Source organism: Triticum aestivum, chromosome 3D, assembly GCF_018294505.1.
Source record: "Triticum aestivum cultivar Chinese Spring chromosome 3D, IWGSC CS RefSeq v2.1, whole genome shotgun sequence".
In the NCBI taxonomy this organism is placed as follows: domain Eukaryota; kingdom Viridiplantae; phylum Streptophyta; class Magnoliopsida; order Poales; family Poaceae; genus Triticum; species Triticum aestivum.
Genome location: NC_057802.1, coordinates 272,822,052 through 272,832,548, shown reverse-complemented (window position 1 = coordinate 272,832,548; position 10,497 = coordinate 272,822,052).

Below are 10,497 nucleotides of genomic sequence, written 5' to 3'. Positions count from 1 at the left end.
GTTTCGTGGTGTTTGGACTCCATTTGATATTGATTTCCTGCGATGTAAAAAACAAACAAAAAATAGCAACTGGCACTGGGTCAATAGGTTAGTCCCAAAAAATGATATAAAGTTTTTATAAAATGATTGTAAAACATCCAAGAATGATAAAATAATAGCATGAATACTTCATAAATTATAGATACGTTGGAGACGTATCAGCATCCCCAAGCTTAATTCCTACTCGTCCTCGAGTAGGTAAATGATAAAAGAAATAATTTATGAAGTGTGAATGCTAGAAAAGTGCATAAGTTTGATCAATGATAATATCAATCACTTTTCCTAGCATAATAATAGCAATTCTTTCTTATAGAACTTCTCATGTTATAGTAGCAACCAATTTACATGTTAAGGTTTAAACAATGAATTCTCTTGAAACCCAACAACATATGCTCTTAGTCACCAAGCAATTGCAACTCAACTTATTCAACGGAGTTTAAGTAAGAGCTCCACATACTCAACCATCTTATAGTGTTCTATGATTGGTAACACTCACCGCATACACATGAGCAAAACGTTTCAACCGGACACATATATAGAAAGATAGGGGCGTATTGTTTTGTCTCCCAACGTATTCACCTCAAGGGTGATGTCAACAATAATAACTCATGCTACCCGTATTCAACTGGACATATGTGCCTAGATCTTTCCTCACCACATGATGCTTGCCAAAAGAGAAAAATAAAAAGGAATAGAGAGAAAAACTTTTACTCTTTGCATAAAAGTAAATACTGAAAAGTAAAAGATAGGCCCTTCGCAGAGGGAAGCAGAGGTTGCCATGCGCTTATTTGTTTGTATGCTCAACCCCTTAGTGTAAAAGAACATCACATTATATTGCCCCTTGTGATAGCAACCTTTATTATGTAGTCTGTCGCTTTTATTCTTTGCCATCACAAGTTCGTACAACGCTCAATTTTCTCTTACACTAAATGATCTAACACTTTTAGAAGCAATCTTTATTGCCTTATTGCACCGATGACAACTTACTTGGAGGATCTTATTCAATCCTTAGGTAGGCATGGTGGACCCTTCAAAATAAGATTTGGGTTTAAGGGTTTTTGGATGCACAAGTAGTATCTCTACTTGGTGCGGAATTTTTGGCTAGCAAAGATGGGGGCAAGTACCACATGTTGAAGGATCTATGCAAATATAACTTCTATGTGAATATGAACAAACATAAATCATTACGTTGTCTTCCTTGTCCAACGTCCAAAAAATTGGCATATAATATTTTGATGGGGGCTCACAATCACAAAAGATTTCCAGGATAGTGTATTTGCACGTGAAAGTTCTCTTCCTTATACTAATTATTCGTGAATTGCTTGTATGACCAAAATTGTGATTGTCAAGCCTCAAAAGATTTCACTTTCTAAACCCAATGTGAAGCTACCACTAGGCATGATATGATTTCAACTTCATGACATTCTATTTATTCAATCAATTTACTCAAAGGATATAAGTGAAGCACAATAGTAAATTACAAGCTACTCCAAAAAGATATAAGTGAAGATCATGAGAATAATATTTCTTTCTCTCAAACTAATTTAAGTGAAACAAGAGAGAATTTCTTCAAAAATACTAAAGCACACCGTGCTCAAAAAGATATAAGTGAAGCACTAGAGCAATTCCATAGAGAAGAGTTTCGTTGACGGGATGTGCGTGCCGCTTACCTTGCCTCCCTGGCAACTATTTGAGGACTCTATTTTATTTAAAAACTTTCAGATCTAAGTATTTTATTAAAACAGGAAGTAAAACAAAAATAAAATGATATTCTAAGAATAGCACAACTCATGTGAAGAAGCATAAACTTATGCTCAACCGATACTAACCGATAATTGTTGAAGAAGAAAGGTGGGATGCCTACCGGGGCATCCCCAAGCTTAGATGCTTGAGACTTCTTGAATATTATCTTGGGATGCCTTGGGAATCCCCAAGCTTGAGATTTTGTGACTCCTTAATTCTTCTCAGATCACGGTTTTCGTAAATCTAAAAAGCTTCATCCACACAAAACTCAACAAGAACTCGTGAGATAAGTTAGTATAAACCAATGCAAAAACCTTATCATTCTATACTGTAGCAAATCACTAAAATTATTATTCAACATTGCATACTAAATGCCTCTGCATATTTAATACTCCTATCCTCAAATAGAATCATTAAACAAGCAAACATATGCAAACATAACAATAATCTGCCAAAATAGTACAGTTTGTAAAGAATGCAAGAGTATCAATACTTATTCTACTCCAAAAATTATGAAAATATACCACACTGTAGAAAATTTATCAGGGCTTATTATTCAAAAAAATTCAACATTTTATCACATTCTGACTTTCCTCGGGAATTTTTGCAACATCAATAAACTTTCTGTTTTCAAACAGCAACATGTATACTTGCAAGATAAGCATGGCAAAGGCTATCAATGCCACTTTTTTTGAAATAAAAGATGCAAAAAATTATTCTAAATAACAGCAAGAAAATCCTAACAAAATAAATTGACGCTCCAAGTAAAACTCATATCATGTGACGAATGAAAACATAGCTCCAAGTGAGGTTACCGATAATGTTGAAGACGAAAGAGGGGATGCCTTCCAGGGCACCCCCAAGCTTAGTTTCTTGGATATTACTTGAATATTACCTTGGGGGTGTCTTGGGCATCCCCAAGCTTAGGTTCTTGTCACTCCTTATTCTCCTCATATCGATATCTCACCCAAAACTTGAAAACTTCAATCCACAAAACTTAATGGAACTACGTGAGATAGGTTAGTATGATAAAGAGCAAACCATTCACTTTGTACTGTCAAAGATAAGATTCATAATTGTTTCCACACAATGCCTACTGTATCATATCATTTCCACAATTTATATTGAGCAATATAAGCCATAGAAACTAGAAAGCAAGCAAACGATGCATTGAAAACAGAATCTGTCAAAAACAGAACAGTCCGTAATGATCTGGATAGCTACCATACTTGTGCTACTCCAAAAATTATGAAACAATTAGTACCACGTGAGAAATTTGTATATTAAACTTCTTCAAAAAGAATCAACTCAAAATCACTCTTCTGTTAAAAATGAGACTTATTTTCGTGAGCACAAAAGTTTCGGTTTTTCAACAAGATCAAAGCAACTATCACCCAACATGATCCTAAAGGCTTTACTTGGCACTTTAGTGAAACAAAAGCAATAAAACATGATAAATACAGTATCATAATCATGTGAACATACAAAAACAGTAGGTAAAATTGTTGGGTTGTCTCCCAACAAGCGCTTTTCTTTAATGCCTTTTAGCTAGGCATGATGAGTTCAATGATGCTCGCATAAAAGATAAGCATCATGAAGCATATAACTAGCACATTTAGGTCTAACCCAATTCCTATGCATAGGGATTTTGTGAGCAAACAACTTATGGGAACAAGAATCAACTAGCATAGGAAGGCAAAACAAGTGCAACTACAAAACAATCAACACATAGAGAAGAAACTTGATATTATTGAGATATCTAAGAGCATAAGTTCCTTCCTCATAATAATTTTCAGAAACATCATGAATGGATTCAACAATATAACTATCACATACAACACTATTTTCATGATGCACAAGCATAGAAGATTTGTCACTCTTTCTGGCATACATGTCATCATAATAATCATCATAGATAGCAACTTTATTGTCATAGTCAATTGAAACCTCTTCCAAAATAGTGGATGTATCACTAAATAAAGTCATGACCTCTCCAAATCCACTTTCATCAATATTGTAATAAGGTTCAACACCCACCAAAATAGTGGGATCACTACTACCTAGAGTTAACACTCTTCCAAACCCACTTTTAGCAATGTAATCATCATAAATAGGAGGCATGCTATCATCATAATACATTTTCTTATCAAAAGTAGAAGGTATAAAAGGATCATATTCATTAAGCTAAGCATCCCCAAGCTTAGGACAAGCATTATTTCTAGCAAATAAATCTTCAAACATGTCATACTCATTAAACATAGCATCCCCAAGCTTGTGGTTTTGCATATCATCACAATCATTCTTATCAATAGCATGAATGGCACCAATAGTATACCAAACATTATTATCATATTCTTCCAAGCAAGCGCTAAAAAGATTTTCAAGATCATAAGGGATATCGTTGTCTTCCCAATCATAATTATTACAAAAAGTAGTAGGTATCACAAAATCATACTCAATATCATCATCCTCCATCAACATATTTGATTCACTTTCATGAGGCACAATGGTGATAGGAGCAACATTATTTGGGAGAGATACCTTTTTACCTTTATTCTTTCTTCTTTTCTTCTTCTTCACCACATCATGTGTGGGTTTAATTAATTTGTTCAAGCTTCTTGTTGAAGAGATTGATTGGATAGGAAGCTCCTCCTCGTTACCTGATTCATCATAATAAACACTAGGAGGGTATTGGGAAACATTTTCCCTTTCACTAGTACTCTCTTCATATTCTATTTGTTTTCTTGACTTTAGATAATTGGCAATATAAGGATTCTCAATGCAATTTACCGCACAAAACATATAAATTTCCTCTAGATCAAAATCAAGAAATCTCCCGAGATTAAATTTTGGAATACCCTTAGTTATACGTTTCACTTCTTCATACCCCAAAAGAAGAGTAAGCTCTTTATGATTCTCAAGGGTAATCAAGTTATCACAATTTTTGGAAATAATTTGATCATGAAAGAATTGCATTGGAGATTTAAATGACCACGTTCATTGCAAAGTTCACAAGGATGGCGAAAAAATTAAATCTTTAAGCACAATCATCTAGCCTCTCTTGCAACTTTTTTGTTTCTAAATATTTATGCTTCTTACAAAATCTGTCTTCCCTTTTTGTGTGCAATTGCACTCCCAATTCACTCCGCAAAAAGTGACATGCTTATAAGAAACATTTTTGTCATGACTTGTGCAATCATCATTAGCATTTTGGATATTCAAATAATTCATACTAACAACATTGCAATCATGCTCATCATTCAAATATTTTGTACTTCTTCTTCTAACAATTGAAGACAATTTTCCAAACCATCATTTTCAAAAAAGACATTATAAAGATCATTAATGATATGATGCAACCTAAATTCCATTTTTATGTAGCTTTCTTTTATAAACCAAACTAGTGATGAAACAAGAAACAAAAAGATTCAATTGTAAGATCTAAAGATATACCTTCATGCACTCACCTCCCCAGCAACGGCGCCAGAAAAGAGCTTGATGTCTACTATGCAACTTTATTCTTGTAGACACGTGTTGGGCCTCCAAGCGCAGAGTTTTGTACGACAGTAGCAATTTTCCCTCAAGTGGATGACCTAAGGTTTATCAATCCGTGAGAGGTGTAGGATGAAGATGGTCTCTCTCAAACGACCCTGCAACCAAATACAAGAAATCTCTTGTGTCCCCAACACACCCAATACAATGGCAAATTGTATAGGTGCACTAGTTCGGCGAAGAGATGGTGATAAAAGTGTAATATGGATGGTAGAAATATATTTTTATAATCTGAATAAATAAAAACAGCAAGGTATAAAATAGTAAACGGGCACAAAAACGGTATTGCAATGCTTGAAAATGAGGCCTAGGGTCCGTACTTTCGCTAGTGCAATCTCTCAACAGTGCTAACATAGTTGGATCATATGATTATCCCTCAAAGTGCAATAAAGAATCACTCCCGAGTTCCTATTAGTGGAGAACAAAAGATAGATATTGATTGTAGGGTACGAAACCACCTCAAAGCTATTCTTTCCGTTGTATCTATTCAAGAGTTCGTACTAAAATAACACTAAGCTATCTTTTCCGTTCGATCTAGCCTAGAGTTCGTACTAAAATAACACCAAAGCAAATTCATATTCATAATACTCAATCCACATAAAGAACTACAAAGAGACCCCAAAGTTTCTATCGGAGAAAAGGTAATAAAAACATGCATCAACCCCTATGCATAGATTACCCCAACGTCACCTCGGGAATCCGCAAGTTGAGTGCCATAACATATATCAAGTGAATCAATACGATACCTCATTGTCACCTCAAGTATTCATACCACAAGACATACATCATGTGTTCTCATATCTGAATATTCAATCCGACAAGACAAAACTTCAAAGGGTAAAGATTCAATTCATCACATCAAGAGTATAGAGGGGAGAAACATCATATGATCCATCTATATTAACAAAGCCCATGATATGGATCACGAGAGAGAGAGAGGTTAAACACATAGCTACTGGTACAGACCCTCAGCCCCGAGGGTGGACTACTCCCTCCTCATCGTGGTGGCCGCTGGGATGATGAAGATGGCCACCGGAGATGATTCCCCCCTCCGATAGGGTGCCAGAACGGGTCTAGATTGGTTTTAAGTGGCTACAGAGCGTTGCGGTGGTGGAACTTCTGATCTTGGTTAACCCCGAGGGGTTTCAGAATATTTGGGAATTTATAGTGCAAAGGGGGGGTGCACGAGGCCACCGAGGTGGGCACAACCCACCTGGGCGCGCCAGGGGGCCCTGGAGCGCCCTGGTGGGTTGTGCCCCTTCGGGGCACCCCCCCAGGTGCAGCTCTGGCCCATTGGGTTCCTTCTGGTCCAAAAAATCTCCAAAAAGTTTCATGGTGTTTGGACTCCGTTTGATATTGATTTCCTGCGATGTAAAAAACAAGCCAAAAACAACAACTGACACTGGGCACTAAGTCAATAGGTTAGTCCCAAAAAATGATATAAATTTGCTATAAAATGATTGTAAGACATCCAAAGATGATAAAATAACAGCATGAATACTTCATAAATTATAGATACGTTGGAGACGTATCAGGTCCACATCTCTAGTCCATGCCATTCCATTCATTGAACTTCCTGAAATATATATCTTGAATCGATATTAATTAGTTCAATTTTCTATATATTGTTATGAATTCCCAAAACCACCCGGGGATTAGTTGCACTTTCAATCTCCCACTTTTTGGTAATTGATGACAACATATAGATCAAAGCTTCGACAAATGATAAAATGAATGAAATACATCGTCGCTTTGAGAAGTATGTGATAAGCAAGAGCTCCCCGTAAATTTTTGCATTATTTAAAATTTGGGTTTGAATGCAAATGCACAATCGATTAGGATCGTGGGTCATTCTTCCATGTCACATACATCTTGGTGGAGCGCACAAAATGATAAGAGGAAAATAACATGCACGCATCACCAAAAACATAAGTGAATGATCATACACAAATAATCATAGAGATAGGCATATATCACACATTAAGCATAGTATGATCAAACACATAACCACAAAAAGTATCTCACGAGCATCAAACAATAAGTAGCACCAACCAAACAGACGAAGTAGCAACTGGAAATAAAAAACAACAACCAAAAGAACGAGACACTCTCTCTCTCGAAGCCTATGATCTATACATTCTCTCCCCCTTTGGCAACAAGTTACCAAAAAGCTTGAAAAAGTATAGTGCTATACATCACTCTAGGCATGATCTTCGAGAACTCTTGAAGGGGTCTTCTGGATCGTTGCTCCGGTGTGCATAGACGGCATTGAGAGAACTACTTCTGCAAATGCCTCGGCTGATGTCTGTTGAGCTGGTGGAGTTGACACTGGTGGTGGCACTATGGTAGTGTCGGCAGGTGCAGAGTGTGTAGTCCTAGTGTCTGCAACTGGCACAACTGATGACCTTTGTGCCCTAGGCACTGTCTGGAATCTGTTAGTGGTAGATCTATCATCTCTATCCTCAGCATCATCTCTCAACTTCTCCACAATAGATTGTATCTCTGTGACCCTTACATCAAGATTATACATTTTGTCCTCAACTATCCGCTCTAGGATCTCCTGATTCTTGCCTAAGTTGGCCAGATTTTGCTCAATCCTCAGGGCTGCTTCTAGTAGATATGTCAATTGATCTTTCTTTGACTTGAGATTGACTATTGATGCATCTGGTGCACTTGTTGCCTTTGCTGCTTTAGCTGCTTTTGCCTTCTCTTGGGCCTCAACTGGAGTTGGATGTGAAGCATCCATCACCACTCCATTATCTTCAAATTCTTGCCGAAGAGGAAGGTGCTCTCTATCAAGCAGATATGTGTCTATACCAACCTTGGATTTGATAAGCATATGGATGCGTGGTTGAAAGTGCAACTAATCGCTGGGTGGTTTTGGTAATTCATAACAACATATAGCTCATTGAACTAATATCCATTCAAGTTTAATATTTCAGAAAGTTCAATGAATGGCATGGCATGGACTAGAGATGTGGACCCCTCAAAATGCTATGGACACATATTGGCAAAAGGTCAAGACACTTCATTTCATTTTTAGTGATCCAAGATCACACTGAGTCCATAGGAAAGCCAATACTACTAAAAGGGGATGAGGTGTTGCTTGCTCAAATGCCTAGTGATATTGCTCCAAATCCCTCAACCACTTTCTCATTCCAAATATGTCAAAACCCTAAACTCCAACTCAGCTCCACCGATGTTTCCTACCCGGCGCCACCGAGTTCATATGACATAGCCACTGCCAGAAACCCTAACAGTTCGGTCACACAAATACAGATCTCGGTCTCACCAAGATGGCCTTGCCAATCCTTTGTTGCCTGTTGCAATGATTTCGGTCTCATCGAAATAGCAATCGGTCTCACCGAGATGGCTTGACCAATTCTCTGTTGCCCTATTGCTTCACTTCAGTCTCAACGAATTGATGCAATCGGCACCACTGAGATGGGGTTTGCCCTAAGCCCTAGCACATCAGTCCCACCGAGTTGTTCCAGTTGGTCCCACCGAGATTCCTAACGTTCACATATTAACTAAATCGGTCTCACCGAGTTCATCTATTTGGTCTGATCGAGTTGGGTTAAATCTGTGTAATGGTTGGATTTTGTGTGGAGGCTTTATATACCCTTCCACCCCTTCTCCATATGTGAGAGAGCCATCAGAACATGCCTACACTTCGAGCATACATTTGTTGAGAGAGAACCACCTACTCATGTGTTGAGATCAAGATATACCAATCCTACCACAAGAATCTTGATTTCTAGCCTTCCCCAAGTTGCTTTCCACTCAAATCATCTTTCCACCATATCCAAATCTGTGAGAGAGAGTTGAGTGTTGGGGAGACTATCATTTGAAGCACAAGAGCAAGGAGTTCATCATCAATATAACACCTATTACCTTTTGGAGAGTGGTGTCTCCTAGATTGGTTAGGTGTCGCTTGGGAGCCTCCGACAAGTTGTCGAATTGAACCAAGAAGTTTGTAAGGGCAAGGAGATTGCCTACTTCGTGAAGATCTACCCGAGTGAGGCAAGTCCTTCGTGGGCAATGGCCATGGTGGGATTGTTGTTTCTTCGTGCACCCTTCGTGGGTGGAGCCCTCCGTGGACTCGCGCAACCGTTACCCTTTGTGGGTTGAAGTCTCCATCAATGTGGATGTACGATAGCACCACCTATCGGAACCATGCCAAAAATTTCGGTGTCATAATTGCGTTTGCACTCTCAAAACCCTTCCCTTTACCTTCATATGCAATGTTTTACTTTCCGCTGCTACACTCTTAGATTTGCATGTGTAGGTTGATTTCTTGGCTTGTGCTAATTGCTAAGATCTACCCACAACTAAAATTGGGAAAAGGTTAGATTTTTATTTGGTATAGTAGTCTAATCACCCCCCTCTAGACCTACTTTCGGTCCTATAAGTGGTATCAGAGCTTTGGTCTCCATTTTCCTTGATTTCCATAGCTTTGGTGATCATAGCCTTGGTTTCACAACCTAAGAGAGTATGGCGTCTGGCGAGGGAAATTACCACCATAGAGGTCCTTACTTTGATGGTACTAATTTTGCTAGTTAGAAGCATAAGATGAAAATGCATATTCTTGGTCATAAACCTGCCGTTTGGGCCATTGTGCGCATTGGCTTGCAAGGTGATTTCTTTGAGGATGGAAAAGAACCGGATCGTGAACCTTCCGTGGAAGAGATGAAGATGTTGCAATACAATGCTCAAGCTTGCGATATTCTCTTCAACGGATTGTGCCCCAAAGAATTCAACAAAATCTGCCGCCTTGAGAATGCAAAGGAAATTTGGGATACTTTGGTTGATATGCACAAAGGTACCGAGTCTGTCAAGGAATCCAAATTGGATGTGCTTCCAAGTCAACTTGACAAGTTCAAGATGAAGGATGGTGAAGGAGTCGCTGAGATGTACTCTAGGCTTGCTCTCATCACAAATGAGATTGCCAGCTTAGGAAGCGAACAGATGACCGACAAATTCATCATCAAGAATATCCTAAGAGCCTTGGATGGAAAATATGATACCATGTGCACCTTGTTCCAAATGATGCTCAATTACAAAGATCTAAATCCCACAGAAGTCATCGGTAGAATTGTTGCTCATGAGATGTCACTCAAGGATAAGGAAGAGCTCCACAAGAAGTCAAGTGGTGCTTATAAA